Source organism: Podarcis muralis, chromosome 1, assembly GCF_964188315.1.
Source record: "Podarcis muralis chromosome 1, rPodMur119.hap1.1, whole genome shotgun sequence".
NCBI classification, from domain to species: Eukaryota; Metazoa; Chordata; class Lepidosauria; order Squamata; family Lacertidae; genus Podarcis; species Podarcis muralis.
In genome coordinates this window covers 5,075,529-5,097,592 of record NC_135655.1, presented here as the reverse complement: position 1 = coordinate 5,097,592, position 22,064 = coordinate 5,075,529, and the positions used below count along the sequence as shown (strand labels likewise).

The window sequence follows — 22,064 nt, the reverse complement described above, 5'->3', positions numbered from 1 at the left end:
TTTTGGACAAGTCCACCAGAGGTGAAAAAAAGCCCCTTCAGTCCCCTTACATTTCCAACATTTATTATCAGACAGGTGATATATTTTTGCAAGCTTGACTGGGGTCATGTACCACCTATATATCATTTTCATAATATTCTCCTTCAGGGCATTACATGCCGTGAATTTCATTCCAGTGGTCCATAACCTTTCCCAGTCTTCAAACATAATGTTATACCCAATATCCTGAGCCCATTTTATCATGGCTGATTTAACTGTCTCATCCTGAGTGTTCCATTTAAGCAGCAAGTTATACATTCTCGAAAGTACCTTAGTCTTGGGTTCTAACAGTTCTGTCTCTAGTTTCGATTTTTCCACCTGGAATCCTATTTTTTTGTCCAACTTAAAAACCTCTTGAACTTGAGCATAGAGAAACCAATCTTGCACCTTATTTTTTAATTTTTCAAAGCTCTGCAGCCTCCAATTATCTCCAATTTTTTCTATTATTTCCCAATATTTCGGCCAGCCGGCCTCCATATTGGGTCTTTTTCGAACCTTGGCCTCCACTGGTGATAGCCACCTCGGGGTCTTATTTTCTAATAAGTCTTTGTATTTTATCCAGACCATGAATATTGCTTTCCTGACAATATGGTTTTTGAACATTTTATGAATCTTTACCTTGTCGTACCACAAATATGCATGCCATCCAAAAGCATTATTAAACCCTTCCAGATCTAGGACATCAGTGTTCTCAAGCAGTAGCCAATCTTTCATCCAGCAGAAAGCTGCAGCTTCGTAGTATAACCTTAAATCTGGCAGGGCAAACCCCCCTCTTTCTTTTGCATCAGTTAGTATTTTAAATTTTATTCGGGGCTTTTTGCCCTGCCAGACAAACTTAGAAATATCCACTTTCCAAAACATTCCACTCTGTCCACGATCTGTAGGGTCTGAAACAAGAATAACATCTTCGGCAATACATTCATCTTTATAGCTGCTATTCGACCCAACAAGGAAAGTTTCAGTCTTGACCAAATCTCTAAATCTTTTTTAATTTCTGACCAACATTTTTCATAATTATCTTTAAATAAATTCAAATTTTGACCTTTAAAGCCCTTCACGGCCTAGGACCCTTGTACCTACGGGACCGCCTCTCCTGGTATGCCCCACGGAGAGCCTCAAGGTCCATAAATAACAACACCCTAGTGGTCCCGGGCCCTAAGGAAGTTAGATTAGCTTCAACCAGAGCCAGGGCCTTTTCAACACTGGCCCCGGCCTGGTGGAACGCTCTTTCTCATGAGACCAGGGCCCTGCGGGATCTGATTTCTTTCCACAGGGCCTGTAAGACAGAGTTGTTTTTCCTGGCCTTTGGCTTGGAGCCAATTTGATTCCCTCCCCCTCATTCTTTTTTCTTTTTCCTTTCTCCTCCTGTGATGAGGCTGCATTTTAATATTTTAATGTTTCAATATTTTAATGTCATATTTTAATCTTGTTTTTAAGTTGTATTCATTCAACTTGTTTTTATTATTGCTTGCTAGCCGCCCTGAGCCCAGCCTTGGCTGGGGAGGGCGGGGTATAAATACAAATTATTATTATTATTATTTCTTGTTTTCTAACACTTGCGCCCAGCAGTTTCTGCATTCAAGCTATATTTAGCCCCACTTCCTCTTTATTTACATAAGACACTGTCTTGTGCTGAGCCAGACCATCAGGTCCACCTAATCTGTGCTGTCCGCACGGGCTGGCAGCAGCTCTCCCAGTCCTACCCTGCGATGCTGAGGATTGCGCCGGAGGAGCCACTGCCTGGTCTACTCCAGCTTAGCAGATAGCTCAGTCGGTAGAGCAGGAGCCCTTAATCTCAGGGTCCTGGATTCAAGTCCTGCGTTGGGCAAAAAGATTGGGGGTGGGGTGGGGGTTGGACTAGATCACTCTTGGGGGGGGGACCCTTCCAACTCTACGATTCCAATCTCAGGGAACATCCCTTTGCAAGGAACCCAGCGAGATGCCTTCTACTGAGTGAGTCAGTGCATGGGGTCCGCCCGGCTCAGTGCTGTCTGCACGGGCTGGCAGCAGCTCTCCAGGATTTCAGGGGCGGGAGAGAACAGAGAAGGAGGCTGCAAGGGAGAAGCATCACGCAGCAGCTCGAGGAGGAAGCGGCAGTTGCCGTGTTTCCTGTACAAAGGGGAGCTGATTTCACACACACACAAACCACACACACACACACCGAGCAGACTGGGTGGGGACTCGCATCTCAGCTCAGCTCTCTAGCGATCCAGCTGTTGCTGCTACTCCCGGCTCTGGGACTCAGGAAAGGAGGGGGCATTTTGCTTCTGACCACATCTGGATCCAGGAGGGGAGGAGAGGGACTCCGCTGTGCGCTCCGGTTTGTGAAATCTTCAACCAGGTAAAGGAGAGGGCGAAAGCCCACTAAACGTGCTGGGGGGGGGTCTCTATCCTTTTTCTTCCTGGGCTGTAGGTTTTCTTCCTTTTTCTCCAACGCGATGGTCAACGGGCAGCCTCGTTTCCTATGCATGCATCTGATCGATCTATCGATCTCTCTAATTTTCCACCTTTGGGTTTGTGGCGCCTCCAGGCGCGAACGGGGTTTTCACAAGGGACGTCAACTGGGGTGGGCTGACAAATCCTGCCCGGATTTCTTGCAAGCCAAATATGATCCTCCGTTTGGGGAAGGAATCTTGCAAACCGGGGGATGTGTCGAGGGAGGGAGTATAATAACACGTCTCTCCCCGCCAGTGCAAGAGAAATTGATGGGAATGTGTGTGGTGGTGGTGGTGTTTTTTCATTCAACCAGCGAACAAAACACACACTCGCACTTTACGCCTCACGGCTCTTTGCAAAAACTGCATTTCATTTAATTTGGCGTCACTCCGGAGTGGTTGCATCGCCAGCGCTCTGCCTAATTTGCAATGCAAGTGAATTATAATATATATATATTTAAAAAAACACCCTCCCCTCCTTTCTGCGAGGGATCTTCCTGGGTGGGCGAGGGACCCCTTCCCACCTGAATCTGTTTGCAATCTCTTTGTTCGGAGCAAGTAGCATTTTCTGGCATGCCTGGACTCCCCTCCCATGTCTCACGCCGGGGATGATGTTGATCCGGAGAGTCTTGTCTGTCTGATTCAGATACTGAAACTCATGGCAAGCATTGGGATCCCACCCAATATGTGTATATATTAAATCCTTCTGCTCGGCTTTGTTTAAAGTTGTTTCCTCCTTCTCCAGCTGGAGAAGCTGTCTTTTTCAATTCTTTTAAGTTGGGGGGAGAGGAAAATCTGCGTGTTGGCTCCTTCTCCTGGAAATATTTCTCTTGTGTTAGCAGATTTTTAAAATTTTTATTTTTAGGCAGTGGTAGGTGGTATTACTGCTCTGATGGCAAAGGGGTGGGCGAGGGTGGGCAGCTGTGTTCTGCTGGCAGCGTGCACGAATTCAAGATTGCCAAACTGCCGAGAGAAAGACTCTGGTGTTTATTTATTTTTTAAGATGGGTGGGTGGGTGGACAGATAAGCATTAAAACTGGGTGGGCAGACTGAACGGGCAGTCTGACTCAGGGCAAACCAGCCCAGCCTACTCTTTTACCCCCCTCACCTCCACCCCACCAGCCCATTCATAAAATGACCTGGGATGGGGACTCTACAGGATGTTGACATTGTGGAAGGAGCCCAAGCCTTGCAAAAGGGTGAGTGGCCATTGACAAAGCAGGTCATGCCACAGGCTCCAGCCTCTGGGAAACAAAGACTGAATTTAGAAGACTTTGGCTGGCCTGCTAATCCTGGATGAGTGTCAGCTGGCCTTTCATTTTTTAAAAATCATTAAAAAAAAAAGAACAAAAATTGGAGATCAGCTTTTCAACCAGCTCCACCACAAATATATGCACACACACACACACCCATCATCCTACAGAACAAGGCAGAACAGTCCAAACTTCACCTTTATACTCCTTTTTCTTAAAGGGGAGAGATTAATTCTTAGGTGGGTGTAGAGTAGAAGATGGTTGAACCCAGGTCTCTGAGATGGGGAAACGCTTTGAATTCTGGTTTCGTAAGGGGCAGAGATCTAAGAAGGAAGAAGCGACTGCAGGGAAAAGAGAAGTGAGCTCTAGCAAAATAAGCATCTTTTGTTTTCAATGCCGAGAACTCAGCTTTGCAGAGGTGAGGCAGGGCGGGAAGAGGGGAGGCAGATATTGTGACTCTCGAGATCGGCGGCAGAGATGGGAGTGGGAGGGAAGAAACTCGGGTGGGGACTCAACCCCCGCGTTTATGAGGCAATTAAAAAATGACACTCCCTCCGCCTCGTTTGCCGCCCCCCGTTAATTTTGCGCTAATCGACTATTACAACCCATAAAGCGCAATGGTCCTTAGCCTCTCCGCTCACAAGTTCATCCCAAGACAAAGATACCTGTTGTCTCTTAGAAGGAGAGTTTTATTAGGGCCTTGGGGGGGGCGGTCTTTGCTTTATTTAAAAAGAGCCTGGGAAGCCTTTGCTTCTCTGCAAGGATTGCCTGGCCAGGTTCTCAAACTTGCTGGTCCCTTTGATCACCTCTCCTTCAGTCCAGCCACCATCCAAAAGGAACTCATCAGCTGTTCCCTGGGCAAAAAGACCAGCCTGTTATTTCAGGGTGCATGCTCTCCGTGGGGTGGTTTGGCACTGCCAGGTGTCTGCGTGGATCTCAAAATGCCAACATCTGCCTCTTGATTTCTGACTCTGCAACGGGGGTCCTATACCACACCCATTCGGCCATTCCTTCCATATTAACCGGATTTTATGGAATCCTCTGATTCAAATCCTCTTTTGTGCCATATGGCCTTGCTTGGAACTGAAATGCAATTGGCTTAAAGATGAGGTAGAAAGCCACTTGCCTTCTCTGTCTTTCCTCCCCTTTCTGCTTTCCAGAGATGCTTGGCATCACCTCGGTGGGCGTGGCGTGCTCCGAAAGCCTCCATAATGGAGACAGTGGTAGAGGGGTTTTTTTGGTTGGGGGGGGGAGCGGACAGCTAAGGAAGGCTTGATAAGCATTTGTAAAATATACCGTATTTTTTGCTCTATAAGACTCACTTTTTCCCTCCTAAAAAGTAAGGGGAAATGTGTGTGCGTCTTGTGGAGCGAATGCAGGCTGCGCAGCTATCACAGAAGCCAGAACAGCAAGAGGGATTGCTGCTTTCACTGCGCAGCGATCCCTCTTGCTGTTCTGGCTTCTGAGATTCAGAATTTTTTTTTCTTGTTTTCCTCCTCCAAAAACTAGGTGCATCTTGAGGTCTGGTGCGTCTTATAGATCGAAAAATACGGTAACTGCTCTGGAGAAAGTAACAACTCTCCACACATCTCTGCTGGTTGCGTCTCATAGTAAAAAAAAGGTAAAGGACCCCTGGACGGTTAAGTCCAGTCAAAGGAGACTATGGGGTTGCGGCGCTCATCTCGCTTTCAGGCCGAGGGAGCCGGCGTTTGTCCACAGACAGTATACCTGAAGGAGCATCTCCACCTCCATCGTTCTGCCCGGACACTGAGGTCCAGCTCCGATGGCCTTCTGGCAGTTCCCTCGCTGCGAGAAGCCAAGTTACAGGGAACCAGGCAGAGGGCCTTCTCGGTAGTGGAACCTGCCCTGTGGAACGCCCTCCCACCAGATGTCATAGAGAAAAATAACTACCAAACTTTTAGAAGACATTTGAAGGCTACCCTGTTTAGGGAAGCTTTTAATGTTTAATAGGTTATTGTATTTTAGTGTTCTGTTGGAAGCCGCCCAGAGTGGCTGGGGAAACCCAGTCAGATTGGTGGGGTATAAATAATAAATTATTATTATTATTATTATTATTATTATTATTATTATTATTATTCTGGGCCATGTGGCCAGTAGCTTCCCGCCGCAGCGGTACCTACTTATCTACTTTCACTGGTGTGTTTTGGAACTGCTAGGTTGGCAGGAGCTGGGACAGAGTGACGGGAGCTCACTCCATCGCAGGGATTCGAACTGCCGACCTTCCGATCGGCAAGCCCAAGAGGCTCAGTGGTAGACCACAGTGCCACCCATGTCCCTGCTGCTCATAGTAATTCATGTTGGGATGGCCCAATTGATGGGCCCCCAAAGGCCGAAAGGAACATGTGCCCACAAGATGGGGTGATGACAAGGATTTGAAAAGCTGTAGGTCTGTGACAGAGCACCCGCCTTGCAGGCGGGAGGTCCCGAGTTCAATCCCCGACTTCTCCAGGTTGGGCTGGGAGAAAAAACCAAGGGAAACTGCTGCCAGCCCGTGTAGGCAATGCTGGTTAAGATGGGCCAGTGATATAGGGCAGTATCCTGAAATATGCAGCTGCCCCTTACGGGGATCGAACCTGCAACCTTTGCATTTATCAGGCTCTAACCAACTGAGCCAATTTTATTCTAATACCAAAAGAGGGTTAGCTATCAATCCATGGAAGTGGGAAGATCTATTAAAAAAAAAACAAATTTCCCAAACTGAGTGGGCCTATGTGGGAACTTTTATAGAGCACAACAGCACTGTATTGGTTCACTGAGATCACCTGATTTCTGGGACCAGGAGGATTCTGGGTTGTTGTGGTAGAACCCCAACTTGAGGTCTCCAACTGGTGGCCTTGCGGACATCTGGAGTAGAGGGCCTTGGGTTGACTACAACTCCCATCATCCACATCCAGCTTAGCCAGTGGTCAGGAATGATGGGTGTTGTAGTCCCAACAACATTTGGAGGGCACCTGGTTGGAGAGCGATGGGAGAGAGCCTTGGCACTTAGCTTCCAGGGCTTCTGGTCTGATCTCCCCCTGGGCAGATGCTGGAACAGATTTTCTAAGTAGTAGCTTGCTAATCTACTGATATGCGTCTTGTGGAAGTCCTATACAGAACCTGTTTTGCGGGCAGAAGGTCCCGGGGGTCAGTCACTTGCGTCTCCCGTTAAAAGCATCTGAGGGCAGGAAATGTCTGCTCCTCTGCCTGAGGCCCTGGAGACCTGCTGCTGGCAGTCCGAGTGGGCAATAGTGGGCTCGTCTGACCTAATGTAAGGCAGCTTTTTGTGTGAATCACGATGTTAGAAGCTGAAATGGGAACTGGCTCCTGCCTGTAGCCCCTGATTCAACACTGTTGCTGCGTATCATTTCCATAGCTCTCCTAATTTGCAAAGCGCTGTGTGGGCCTTATAGCCTTCATGGGGTGGTCCAGCGGTCTGACTCAGTACGGATATTTGGGGGGAAGTGATCCAGCTCAGCAGCAAGAGGTTCAATCCTCTAGGTAGGGATGGGAACGACCCCCCTGCCTGAAACCCAGGAGCATCGCACCCACAGCGCCACCCGCGTCCCTTCCAACATATTGTTGTTGCTATTTAGTCATTTAGCCGTATCCGACTCTTCGTGGTCCCCATGGACCAGAGCACGCCAGGCACTCCTGTCTTCCACTGCCTCCCGCAGTTTGGTCAAACTCATGCTGGTAGCTTCGAGAACACTGTCCCACCATCTCGTCCTCTGTCGTCCCCTTCTCCTTGTGCCCTCCATCTTTCCCAACATCAGGGTCTTGTCAAGGGAGTCTTCTCTTCTCATGAGGTGGCCAAAGTCTTGGAGCCTCAGCTTCAGGATCTGTCCTGTGAGCACTCAGGGCTGATTTCTTTCAGAATGGATAGGTTGGATCTTCTTGCAGTCCATGGGACTCTCAAGAGTCTCCTCCAGCACCAGAATTCAAAAGCATCTATTCTTTGGCGATCAGCCTTCTTGATGGTCCAGCTCTCACTTCCATACATCACTACTGAGAAAACTATAGCTTTAACTATACGGACCTTTGTTGGCAAGGTGATGTCTCTGCTTTTTAAGATATATAAAAACATAATAAAGCTGTAAACGTTACAAAACTTCCCTCTATAGGTCTGCCTTGAGATTTCTTCTGAAGGTTACTGATCTCCTTGGCTCAGGGGTTGCATAACTCCACACCCTCCGATATTTCTACTGTGAAAATAGACACATCCTAAGGAAAAGCGGGACATTCTGGGATCAAATCAGAAACCGGGACGGCTTCTGTAAATCTGGGACTCTCCCTGGAAAATAGGGACTCTGAAAGGGTCTGTTGCCATTGGCCTTCTTGGCTGCAAGGGAGATGATGAGAGTTGAGGTCCACCAACATCTGGAGGTTCCTCAGCCCTGGCTGAGGCTCTGGTGTGGTCTTGCCCTGCTGAAACGGTTGTGTACATCTGTGTGCCCCATTCAGCTGCAGCCCTGAGAGCTTGGGTGAAGCCAGCCTGTTCAGAGATTGACAGGCGAGCGAAGGGATTTCCTTCAGACGCTGCTCAAAAGGCCACACCTTGGAGGAGATTCTTGACGTGCGCAGAATGGAGAATGTCCCACAAAGACAGCTGTGGCTCCTGCAGGGAAGCCACAAAGCAGAGGGCAATTGCAGACCCGGTCACGCGCTTGACGTCTTGGAGGAGGCTGAGATGGGGAAGTCAGGATTAAGCCCCTGATATTAAAAGAGAAAGTCGGTTTACATCGGAAGTGGTAGAAACACACCCCAGAAACGAGGCACTGTTGCCCCTGGGTAATAAAGGGTTGTGCCCATTGTTTCTCTTCTTCTGCTAGCACAGTGGGGACTTCCTCTCCCCCTGTGCCTCCCCCAAAATGTGTCCTGGGGTTCCCCCAACCCTTTGGAGCAAAATCAGGAGGGATAAAGCAAACACGCAAGAGAAGGAAGAGGAAGTCCTGTGGTCTATGCAGAACATCCTTTTTGCTAATGAGGTGACTTCATTGCATCCAGCCATGTTCTGAGCAGATGACACAACCTTGATGGCAGAAAGTGAGGAGGAATTAAAGAACCTTTTAATGAGGGTGAAAGAGGAGAGCGCAAAATATGGTCTGAAGCTCAACATCAAAAAAACTAAGATCATGGCCACTGGTCCCATCACCTCCTGGCAAACAGAAGGGGAAGAAATGGAGGCAGTGAGAGATTTTACTTTCTTGGGCTCCATGATCACTGCAGATGGTGACAGCAGTCACAAAATTAAAAGACGCCTGATTCTTGGGAGAAAAGCAATGACAAACCTAGACAGCATCTTAAAAAGCAGAGACATCACCTTGCCAACAAAGGTCCGTATAGTTAAAGCTATGGTTTTACCAGTAGTGATGTATGGAAGTGAGAGCTGGACCATCAAGAAGGCTGATTGCCAAAGAACTGATGATTTTGAATTCTGGTGCTGGAGGAGACTCTGGAGAGTCCCATGGACTGCAAGAAGATCAGACCTATCCATTCTGAAGGAAATCAGCCCTGAGTGCTCACTGGTAGGACAGATCCTGAAGCTGAGGCTCCAATACTTTGGCCACCTCATGAGAAGAGAAGACTCCCTGGAGAAGACCCTGATGCTGGGAAAGATGGAGGGCACAAGGAGAAGGAGACGACAGAGGACGAGATGGTGGGACAGTGTTCTCGAAGCTACCAGCCTGAGTTTGACCAAACTGCGGGAGGCAGTGGAAGACAGGAGTGCCTGGTGTGCTCTGGTCCAGGGGGTCACGAAGAGTCGGACACGACTAAACAACTAAACAAATGCTAGTCCTGTGCGTTAAGAATATAAGAGGAGCCAGCAGGATCAGGCCAGTGTCCCATCTAGTCCAGCATCCTGTTCTCACTGTGGCCAACCAGTGGGAAATTAGGAAGCAGGATTCGAACACAAGAGCAACTCTCCCTTCCAGTGGTTTTCCGCAACTGGGATTTAGTAGTATTGCTGCCTCCAACTGTGGAAGCAGAACACAGTCATTGACTTTAGTGGGTCTACTCTGAGTAGGACTAGCATTGCATACCACCTGATATCTCTAGAAAATATCACCACCATGACTTATGAACCAATCACCTTCTTTGCATGTCCCAAGGCGACTGACGAACCCGCAATCTAAAACTCCTCTAAAAATAGTTTTGAAAACAGAAGAAAGCAACAACTAAACTATAGGTTTAAAGCCGTGCAAAATGAACACCTTAAGTCGGAGACCTTTTCATCCTGGAAAAGCTTGTCAAAGCCAAAAAAAGGTCTTCCATTGTTTCCGGAAAATGCAGAGAGCACCCGGCTGTCGTAGCTCAACAGGGTTAGATGAGCGAGATCGGAACTCAGGGCAGCAATTAGCAGGGAAGGAAATTATCCGCAGGTGCTCAGAAGACACATTGCGGCATGAAAATGCCCAGTTTTCAGATGTCCACGTCAGTGTCTGCCCCGAAAACAGCCTGCAAATCGTGCAACTGCCGTCTTTCCAGTCTTCCACTAGGTCCACGGTTCTTGAACTTTTTTTGGTGCCATGAACTCAACTCAACACTCTAAAAAGCATTATTTTAGAAGAAGAAGAGGAGGAGGAGGAGAAGGAGGGGAGGGAGAGAAGATTTTATTTATACCCCACCCTCCCCGGCCAGAACTGGGCTCAGGGCGGCTAACACCAATAAAATTACAATAAAACGTAAAAGAAAAGGGAAAAAACAGTTAATTAAAATACGGGTTAAAATACAATTTAAAATGCAGCCTCATTTTAGTAGTAGCCCATAAGGGGAGGGAAACATAAGGGTCAGACTGAGTCCAAACCAAGGGCCAGGCAGAACAGCTCCATCTTGCAGGCCCTATGGAAAGATGTCACAGGGCCCTGGTCTCTTGCGACAGAGCGTTCCACCAAGTCGGGGCCAGTGCTGAAAAGGCCCTGGCCCTAGTTGAGATAACTAAAGAACTACCAGACTGTAATCGATAAAAATAACAGCGAAGTGACAACCCATAAAACAATATATAAGAGACCATGCAAAAAGACTGAACTGAGCAACCAAGTCACATAGCAGAATATAATATATGGATTTTCAATCTTATATCTCCCCCCCCCCATCTCTGTTCCAAAAGAGTGTGTGTCACTGAGTGCTGGCACTATTTTCGCCCCCGAGGCTGGTTATAATGGGATCTTTCTAACAGCACACAGTTTTCTGTATCACCAAGTTCCTCCATGCCAGGGCTGGGGCTGCTGGATCTCTGCTCCATTGTTCCTTGTGAAATCAGCGTCATTTAAGGAGGGGGGGGAATTTCATTTCTGTTTCTGCAAGTGGTATCTCTCTTCAGAGGGACAGGGAGTTGGCAAACGGATGCTATTCAAAGTATGTTTTCTTGGATCTAAGAAAGCAAAAACATAAACGAATTTTGTGGGACTCGGTGGGGCGTTGGTCTGATCCAGGAGGCTCTTTTTCAATTTGTTGTAGTTATGTGAACCACCCGATAGTGTGTTGCAGATCACTCTTAGAGAATCACATGTGATTTTTTAAAATCACAAGTACGGGCCCTTCCCGTGGGTGGCGCTGTGGGTTAAACCACAGAGCCTAGGACTTGCTGATCAGAAGGTCGGTGGTTCGAATCCCCGCGACGGGGTGAGCTCCCGTTGCTCAGTCCCTGCTCCTGCCCAACCTAGCAGTTTGAAAGCACGTCAAAGTGCAAGTAGATAAATAGGTACTGCTCCGGCGGGAAGGTAAATGGTGTTTCCGTGCGCTGCTCTGGTTTGCCAGAAGCGGCTTAGTCCTGCTGGCCATATGACCCGGAAGCTGTACGCCGGCTCCCTTGGCCAATAAAGTGAGATGAGTGCCGCAACCCCAGAGTCGGCCACGACTGGACCTAACGGTCAGGGGTCCCTTTACCTTTACCTTTACAGGCCCTTCCTAGTGTCCCTACTTTTCCAGGGACAGTCCCAGATTTACAGACGCCATCCCAGTTTCTGATTTGATCCCATTTATCCTTAGGGCATGCGTAGGCAAACTAAGGCCTGGGGGCCGAATCCAGCCCAATCGTCTTCTCAATCCGACCCGCGGACGGTCCGGGAATCAGCGTGTTTTGTGTTTTTACATGAGTGGAATGTGTCCTTTTATTTAAAATGCATCTCTGGGTTATTTGTGGGGCACAGGAATGCATTCATTTCCCCCCCTCCAAAATATAGTCCGGCCCCCCACAAGGTCTGAGGGACAGTGGACCGGCCCCCTGCTGAAAAAGTTTGCTGACCCCTGCCTTAGGACATCCCTATTTTCATCGGATAAATGTTGGAGGGTGTGGAGTTATGTGACCCCCAAGATAAAAAGATACAGCCTTTAGCAGACATCTGAAGGCAGCCCTGAACAGGGAAGTTTTTTAAATGTTTAATGGTTTATTATGTTTTTCTCTATTTTGGAAGCTGCCCAGAGTGGCTGGGGCAACCCAGTCAGATGGGTGGGGTATAAACAAATTATTATTATTATTATTATTATTATTATTATTATTATTTTAACATCCCTATTTTCATCAGAGAAATGTTGCAAGTTATGCAAGTGCAGCTAATTTTAAGACTTATTCACAACCTTCTTCCGTTTACCTTTGCCTGGAAAGAACGGTGCAAAAGTTAAGTTTGGATAAGTCCTTCATTTCACCCGTTCAACTTTCTAGCTAAATAACTCTACGCTAGAGTAGTAGATCATGGAACTGGCCAGAGGGGAGCTGACCCTGGATTCCATCTTAAGTGATGCCCAGGACCTGGTGTGAGATGTAAATGTTACTGACCCGAGCAGGAACAGTGACTATAATCCTATCGATTCAATATATAGAAGCATAGAATTGGAAGGGACCACAAGGGTCATCTAGTCCAGCCCGTGTGGAACTCGAACCCACAACCCTGTGATTAAGAGTCTCGTGCTCTGTATCTGCAAATAGACAGCTGCTAAGAAAGAGCAGCAGAGTCACATTTGACGTCAGGAAGAGAAACTTCCCAGAAATGGAGGGAGTGGGAAAGAGGAAGTTGAAAAGAAAAGACGAAAGTAGTTAAATCTCTCCAGAGGTCTGGAGGGCTATTCAGTTATAATTGAATTAATTATTTCCATCTGTCTACACAATGGAAGATGCAGGGCAGATTCCTGTATCTGAGCAAACTTTCGCAGGAAGCAAGTCTGAGCAATTGTGGTCATGATATCAGGCAAAGTTCTGAGCTTTATTGACAAATGAAAAACAAACGATCAGGTTCGGTTGGTATCGATCCGAGAGGTCATAAAGAACTCAGAAGTGAAATTGCTTCCAAAAAAAAGCAACTACCGTATTTTTCGCTCTATAAGACGCACCAGACCGCAAGACGCACCTAGTTTTTGGAGGAGGAAAACAAGAAAAAAAATAATTCTGAATCTCAGAAGCCAGAACAGCAAGAGGGATCGCTGCGCAGTGAAAGCAGCAATCCTTCTTGCTGTTCCGGCTTCAGTCATAGCTGCGCAGCCTGCATTCGCTCCATAAAACGCACACACATTTCCCCTTACTTTTTAGGAGGGAAAAAGTGAGTCTTATAGAGCAAAAAATACGGTATTCCCTAATTTCAGCTACCATATAACAGCTTCCCTAAAATGCACTTCCATTTAGCAGCAGTTACCTTATTTTTTGCTCTATAAGACTCACTTTTCCCCTCCTAAAAAGTAAGGGGAAATGTGTGTGCGTCTTATGGAGCGAATGCAGGCTGCGCAGCTATCCCAGAAGCCAGAACAGCAAGAGGGATTGCTGCTTTTGCTGTGCAGCGGATCCCTCTTGCTGTTCTGGCTTCTAGGATTCAGAATATTTTTTTTCTTGTTTTCCTTCTCCAAAAACTAGGTGCGTCTTATGGTCTGGTGCATCTTATAGAGTGAGGAATACTGTATTTAAAAGGGATTCAAGAGCTCACAGGTTGGTGAGCTTAATGTCTGTTGCCAGAAAACCCGTGAAAAGCACAATTAAAGATAGATTCCCACGTATATAGAAGAAGAAGTCTTGTTGAAGCAAAACCATCATTGCTTCTGTAAGGTTAAGACCTGTTGCATTGGGAAAGGGATTAGAAATGAAACCGTTGCTATAACAACACCGTTCTACAAATCTGTGGTGCAGCAGCATTTGGAATAACTCACCTCAAAAAGGGTAGAGTTGGAAAAGGTTCAGAAAATGACGGCTCAAATGTTCAAAGGGACGGCGAGACTCTTCTATGAGGAAAGCTTGCAGCATTTGGGGTTTTTTAGTTTGGAGAACAGGCAAGTAGAAATTTATGGAATTAGGCATGGCACAGAGGAAATGGATGGAGGAAAGGTTTTTCCTCCCTTTCTCAAAACACTAGGGCTGAATCTAGACATATATTAAAAAAACACTCTGAAAAAAAAGTTTTAAAAAATATATTGCATTTGCCATTAGCTCACCATCGCCATCTAGTGTCACCTTTGTATAATGCCCTTAAAACGTTATATTTGCAGCTGTAGAGCTGAGTCCTAGGACTTGTAGACATCAAGTGAAGCTGAATGTTGGAAGATGCAAGACAGACAAAAGGAAGTACAGGCAACCCCCGTTTTGTGCAAGAGTTACATCCTGGGTCATTGTACATATCGGTGGAAAGCACATAAGTCTGTCCACCCCATTATGCCCTGCCATGTCCCCTTCCGAGTCCGAAAGAGGCCCGCGCATGCACAGCTGGGCATTCTTTGAATGCATGCGAAACTGGTGTTGCCTGTACAACTTCACGCATGTTGTTGTTGTTGTTGTTGTTTAGTCGTTTAGTCGTGTCCGACTCTTCGTGACCCCCTGGACCAGAGCACGCCAGGCACTCCTGTCTTCCACTGCCTCCCGCAGTTTGGTCAAACTCATGCTGGGAGCTTCGAGAACACTGTCCAACCATCTCGTCCTCTGTCGTCCCCTTCTCCTGGTGACCTCCATCTTTCCCAACATCAGGGTCTTTCCCAGGGAGTCTTCTCTTCTCATGAGGTGGCCAAAGTATTGGAGCCTCAGCTTCAGGATCTGTCCTTCCAGTGAGCACTCAGGGCTGATTTCCTTCAGAATGGATCGGTCTGATCTTCTTGCAGTCCATGGGACTCTCCAGAGTCTCCTCCAGCACCATAATTCAAAAGCATCAATTCTTCGGCGATTAGCCTTCTTTATGGTCCAGCTCTCACTTCCAGACATCACTACTGGTCTTCACGCATAGCAGGGAGTTAAATTATCGAAGGAGACAAAGTCATAAGGCCACGTTGTTCTACCTCAATAGAAGACCCTCTGCATCTCCAGAGGTGTTACACCTTTGAAAACCTTTTCTGGAAGGAACCACAAGCCATCTGAGAACAGGATACTGGATCTGAGGGGCCTTGGGTCTAATCCAGCCCAACTCTTCTTTTGTTGCTGTGCAGAATGACACCCTTCTGCACAGGTCGCACGCACAGATTCCATTCCTGTTGGGACAGGGCTTCTCCTCCTCCTCCTCCTCCTCCTCCTCCTCCTCCTCCTTCTTTGGCAATCACCTGTAGCTGAGTAAGATTGTCTTCCATATACAGTGGTACCTCGGGTTACACACGCTTCAAGTTACAGACTCCGCTAACCCAGAAATAGTGCTTCTGGTTAAGAACTTTGCTTCAGGATGAGAACAGAAATCGTGCTCTGGCGGCAGCAGGAGGCCCCATTAGCTAAAGTGGTGCTTCAGGTTAAGAACAGTTTCAGGTTAAGAACGGACCTGCGGAACGAATTAAGTACTTAACCTAAGGTACCACTGTACACGGTTTTAACAATGAATCCGTAAGTGACTGTGGAGGCCAATTCTGGATCCACATATCCTTCCACAGTGGGGACATCGGTTTCCTGGCAGGAGTTGATCACGGTGTGGATTTGACAAGCGTGCCTTCCTCTTAGCACATTTCTCCCTTGCGTCCTGAGTTCGAGTGTCTTCAAAGCCCATGACACCTTTGGTCAAGGCTGTTCTCCAACTGGAGCGCTCGCAGGCCAGTGTTTCCCAGTTGTCGGTGTTTATACTACATTTTTTTAGATTTGCCTCGAGATGGCCGGCATTGCAGGGAGCAGACGCTTTTGACCATTCCCTGCATGCAGAAAAACAGCTCATCAGGGACCTGCTAATCTATCAGGTGACGCTGAAGTTCTAAATCAGCATGTGATTTCCAGGAATAAAGAACGGGGCAAAGGGGTTTGAACAGGAGTAGCCAACCTGGCACCCTCCAGACGCTGTCAGACTACAACTCCTGTCAGCCCCAGCCAGCAGGACCAATGGTCAGGGCAGGGGGTTGGACTAAATGACCTTCAGGGGTCCCTTGCAACTCTGCAATTCTATGATTCTCTTATTCTGTCCATCTGAAACCAGATTTTTCCGCTTAACAGGAAACAAGGGAGAAGGGGGGTGGAGAATGTGGCAAAAGGTCTTCATGGGTAGCATTCTTTATTTTATTTTTTTAGTCATTGCAGACTCAACAAAAGCGTTGCACCTTCCCTCAGGAGGATTCCCTCTGGCAACACAGCCTCTCCATGCGAAATCTCCGAGGGCTCCAGCAATTGTTGATAATTGTGTTGCGTCTGCCTTGCTAGACGCAGAACGCGGCCTGGTCTCCCGAGAGCCCAGGTGGAGACTTCCATGAGACATTGCCCCGGCGGCCTCTCCCTGTCAGGAGAAGCTGAGCTCTCTGGATTAATAATTTTCTGCACGCTTGCTCTAATTTGATTTCAGTGTTTCCCCAGTGTCCGAGAGCGCTTACAATATATCCACCGCTGTATGAGTTTCAGAACCGTACGGTGTGCGTCACAGAAAGTTGGGCATAATATTGAACTTGCCGAAATGTCCAGCTTTAGTTCTAACCGAATATGCCGGTTTCTAGTCCCTAAGATACTCGCTGACTTATGGGATACAGTGGTACCTTAGTTCTCAAACTTAGTCCGTTCCGGAAGTCCGTTCCAAAACAAAGCGTTCCAAAACCAAGGCACACTTTCCCATAGAGAGGAATGCAAAACGGATTAATCAGTTCCAGACTTTTAAAAACAACCCCTAAAACAGCAATTTAACATGAATTTTACTATCTAACAAGACAATTGATCCATAAAGTGAAAGCAATAACCAATGTACTGTATAATAAAATAAATAAGGCAGTATTGTAGATAGCAGCCCACTCCCTTTGGCTGGTGGAGACAAGGAAGGGTGCAATGGCTTGGGGGAGAAGGCTCACTCCCCGCAGGCATCTACAGGAAGGGAAGGGAGACCTGTCTGAAGTCCTAGACAGTTGCTGCCAGTCTGTGTAGGCAATGCTGAACTACAGATGTTCTGCTTCTGTATATGGCAGTTTCCTGGTGCCGTGACACTGCTTATCCTCCAGGGACAGCCCCGGAATTACTTAAGCCACCCCAGCTTCTGATTTGATCCCGGAAACTGCAATTAATCCAGAATGCGGCAGCCAGACTGGTGACTGGGAGTGGCTGCCGAGACCACATAACACTCCTGAAAGATCTTCATTGGCATCCAGTCCGTTTCTGAGCACAATTCAAAGTGTTGGTGCTGACCTTGAAAGCCCTAAACGGCCTTGGTCCAGTAGACCTGAAGGAGCGTCTCCACCCCCATCGTTCTGCCCGGACACTGAGGTCCAGCGGCGAGGGCCTTCTGGCAGTTCCCTCCCTGCGAGGAGTGAGGTTACAGGGAACCAGGCATAGGGCCTTCTCGGTGGTGGCTCCTGCCCTGTGGAATGCCCTCCCACCAGATGTCAAAACAATAAACAACTATTTTACTTCAGACAACTGAAGGTGGCCCTGTTTAGGGAAGTTTTTAATGTCTGACGCTGTATTGTTTTTAATATTCAGTTGGAAGCTGCCCAGAGTAGCTGGGGAAGCCCAGCCAGATAGGCGGGGTATAAATAATTTATTATTATTATTATTATTATTATTATTATTATCTCGGAATGCCCCTCTTTCCCCTGCCGAGCTTAAGGAGGAGGATGAGCCAGCTCTTCTCCCGAGCAGCAGCAGCGATGAGAGAATATCCATGGCCTCTCCATGGCGGCTGCTGCCGGACTCTTCCCTTGGGCATCTCATAGCGGCTGCTGGAGAGCGGGCAGGGAGGAGGAGAGGCTGCGGAGGCCCAGCCTCGCATGACACGCCAGCCCTAAGGTGCAGGCAGAGGGCAGGACTGCCTTGGGTGGGAAGAAAGGGGGAGCAGAGCACAGGGAGTCTTCTTTCTTTGAAAAATAAAAACTGTGTGTGTCTGCATCTAATCATGCCCCATTCTAAAATACAGTGGATGTTCGGGTTGCAAACGTGATCCATGTGGAAGGCACGTTCGCAACCCACAGCATTCACAACCCGCATCTGCGCATGCACGAGTCGCGATCCGGCACTTCTGCGCATGCGCAAAGCACGATTTAGCGCTTCTGCGCATGCGCGACTGCCGAAACCCAAAAAAAGCAATCTGAAGCGAACGCAGCATGAGGTTTGACTGTACATATATTGGTGTTTGTTTTTCTTTCTGTAAATCTACCAAGGAAGAAAATTAAATAAAATAACAATTGAGGGTTCTTTTCAGGACGGTGGAGGGCTTGTGTGTTGTGCCCTGCTGGTATCATGGTGGTATCATGGCATTTGCCCTGCTTCTGATAGGAAGTACTGGGAGGGGCACAAAAAATGGGGGTGTCTAAGAGGGTCAGTTTGGGGGGGAGGAATGAGAAATCTCCCTTTTTTCATCTGAGGAATGTTGGAGGGTATCCGACTCCTTTGTTCTTTGGGTCAGAGCAGGCGGGCAGGGCTCTTGGTTTGCGAAACTCTCAGGCTTGCAGAATGCAGCGTGTTGTCTTGATGAACGACACTCGGGCCCTGCCCTATATCCTCCCGCTAACTTGTGGGTGAGTCAGTTAATTCATGGTGCAGTCGGTATTATTTCCTGTGCTTGTTTATGAGAATGCACACGCCCAGAACGTGGGGAGGGAGGGGGAAAGCGCAGCTTAACGCGATCACAGCTGTTTATAATGGGAGATGATGTCTCGCTTCTAAACTATTTGCAAAGGCTTCTATTAATTGGATTACAGAGCTCAGATAGGCAGTTTTATCCCGGGATGCCGCCGCATCTGCCCAACCAGCCACGCAACACATTCATAGCGGAGATGTTTAAAGAGAAGCCAAGAGATTATTTTTCAGTGTTCGCAGGGAATCAGTTTGGCATCTTTGGGTTTCTATTTTTAAGCAATTCAGCCTTTTATTTGAAATAAAAATTTGAAAGATGGCGTTGGGAGCCATCACTCCTTCAAGAAACAAAACAAAAAAAATAAAATAAAAAATGAGTCATTTAAAAAAAACACCCACAAGACGTCCACCCACTCGCCTCGTGCTGTTGCTATGGCAATTTGGCTCTGCCGTGCAAGATGGTCTTCGAACTTTTCCCCAAACATCACCCGGGGCTGATTGACACAGATGCAATATGGGCTTTCTCTCTCCCCCCCCCCCCGCCGCCTTTGCAATTCCATGTGGAGGCTTAACGTCTGCCAGGAACGCAGCGTTTGTGGCTAGCTGGTTGCACCCGAACAGAACTTCGCGCTTGGCAACTAACTCCCGGCTGCCACCGAAAAGAATAATTAGCGTTGCTATTCAGCTTTTCAGCCCCAAAGGGCCCCTGAAAACAGCGAGCAGCATATTTAAATCGGCATCGTCAATCAATCAAGAGACAGAAAATACGGGATGGCAAAGACCTGGGAAGGCTGCACAGAGCTGTGTTGTTGGCAACTTATATCAGCCTTTCCTGGGGCAGGCAGGTGTGGGGGACTCCCTGGTCCTGAACGGGGCAACTGTGCCCCTGAAGGACCAGGTGCGCAGCCTGGGGGTCATTTTGGACTCACAGCTGTCCATGGAGGCGCAGGCCAATTCTGTGTCCAGGGCGGCTGTCTACCAGCTCCATCTGGTGCGCAGGCTGAGACCCTACCTGCCCGCAGACTGTCTCGCCAGAGTGGTGCATGCTCTGGTTATCTCCCGCTTGGACTACTGCAATGCGCTCTACGTGGGGCTACCTTTGAAGGTGACCTGGAAACTGCAACTAATCCAGAATGCGGCAGCTAGACTGGTGACTGGGAGCAGCGGCCAAGACCATGCATGATTTTATAAACTCCTACCATGCAACCCTAAGGGACGCGGGTGGCGCTGTGGGTTAAACCACAGAGCCTAGGACTTGCCGATCAGAAGGTCAGTGGTTCGAATCCCCGCAACGGGTTGAGCTTCCATTGCTCTGTCCCAGCTCCTGCCAACCTAGCAGTTCAAAAGCACGTCAAAGTGCAAGTAGATAAATAGGTACCACTCCGGCGGGAAGGTAAACGGCGTTTCCGTGCGCTGCTCCGGTTTGCCAGAAGCGGCTTAGTCATGCTGGCCACATGACCCGGAAGCTGTACGCCGGCTCCCTTGGTCAATAAAGCTGTACGCCGGCTCCCTTGGTCAATAAAGCGAGATGAGTGCCGCAACCCCAGAGTCGGCCACGACTGGACCTAATGGTCAGGGGTCCCTTTACCTTTACCTTACCACGCAACCCTATCACTCGCCTTTTTCTCAAAGCTAAAAAGTCCCAGGCTTCAACCTTTCCTGACAGAGGCAGCTAAATCTGCTCTTTGGGTGTTAGCTTGTGGCAGTGCAAGGAAGCAGGTGCTGACTCTGCAACGGCTGCTTCCACGTCACTGTGCGGTTGGGCTGCTGCTTCCTCCTCTGGCGACTTCCTCCCTCCATTCATCAGAGCAGACAGGAACCAAATACCTGCTCTTGACAGTATCTCACGGTGGGGGTGGAAGTCCACCAGAGTTGGTACGCTGGGATCTCACTGAATGGCCTGGTGCCTTAAGTGATGATGATGATGATGATGATGATGATGATGATGATGAATACCCTGCTCATCTGGCTGGGTTTCCCAAACCACTCTGGGAAGTTTCCAGCAAAATAAATACTGTATTCTTCCGTGTATAACACGAACCCGTGTATAAGATGCCCCCTATTTTTAGGGACCCCAAATTAGGAAAATGGGGGGTGGCCCCCAGAGTTGTTGAACTTTTTTAGGGGGGTTGCGCCTACCCAATTAGCACAACGACAGCAAATCAACACCAGCCCTCGCCGCAGCAACCAATAACATGCCAAATAGCCTCTGGCAATCTTAGGCTCACGGCAGGTAAAGGGACCCCTGACCGTTAGGTCCAGTCGTGGATGACTCTGGGGTTGCCGCGCTCATCTTCCTTTACTGGCCAAGGGAGCCAGCGTTTGTCCGCAGACAGCTTTCCGACTCATGTGGACAGCAGGACTAAACCGCTTCTGGAGAACCAGAACAGCACACGGAAACACCATTTACCTTCCCGCTGGAGCGCTACCTATTTATCTACTTGCACTGGCGTGCTTTCGAACTGCTAGGTGGGCAGGAGCTGGGACTGAGCAACGGGAGCTCACCCCGTCACAGGGATTCAAACCGCCAACCTTCTGATTGGCAAGCCCTAGGCTTAGGCTCTGTGGTTTAGACCAGAGCACCACCCGCGTCCCAGGACAGTGGTAGCCAGTGCTTTTTTTAAAAAAAAATATGTTCAGGGGTACTCTCATTTTCCTACTCATATTGACATTCTGCCCCTCAATGAGGCCCAAAACACTGGTGGTAGCCACCATGATGTAAATTATGTAGGGTTTTTTTCATATTGTAAGCCACTTTGGGCATGGCTTTAACTAGGCTTTCCGTATTTCAGAAAATGAAAACCCAGACACAAAACTTGTTGAGTTGTTGAGGTTTTTTTTTCTTTTTTGGCAAAGTTGTTGTCTGTGTCCGGGAAATTTCAGATGTACGGCAACTCTACTTTCACTATGCAAAGGTTGTGGGTTCGAGGTTGCATTGCAGGGGGTTGGACTAGATTACGCTGGTGGTCCCTTCCAACTCTTTGATTCTCTGATACTCCTGTGAATTTTGGATAATGTGCACATCTTTGCAAGCGATTTTCTCCGAACCTAATGCATTTTCACATTGTTTTCACTCCTTCTGCACACATCATTCGGTTGGGGAACTGAAGCACAAAATTCGGAGGTGTGTCCATACCATCAGGGCAGCTGTGTTTTTTGGTTTGCCTCTCATTTGGGGAAATGCAAACTAGGGATGTGAGCACACAGAAATGTGAACAGAACCAAATTTCTCCCTCAAATGCCACAATTCGTACTTTTACCGCCCACCCCCGAATATTCATCTTCCCTGGGTGGCCCCACTGGGCTCTAGCATTTTGAGAGAGGGAGAAAGGACCTTTTTTGCATCCATTTCCCCTTGATAATTTTGGTTGTCCTTTTTGGCAGCAGACTTTAGGAGATGTTGAGGCCGGAAAT

At 48.1% G+C, this 22,064-nt stretch overlaps 1 protein-coding gene across 1 annotated transcript in view; it reads left to right on the top strand.

The window, feature by feature from the left end:
- The first annotated feature begins 2,048 nt into the window (after positions 1-2,048).
- Positions 2,049-22,064, top strand: part of GNG2 (G protein subunit gamma 2) — a 65,384-nt gene continuing 45,368 nt past the window's right edge. Inside the window, exon 1 of the mRNA XM_028724811.2 lies at positions 2,049-2,380. The gene's annotated coding sequence lies outside the window, so the exon portion shown is untranslated. The remainder of the gene's footprint in view (positions 2,381-22,064) is intronic.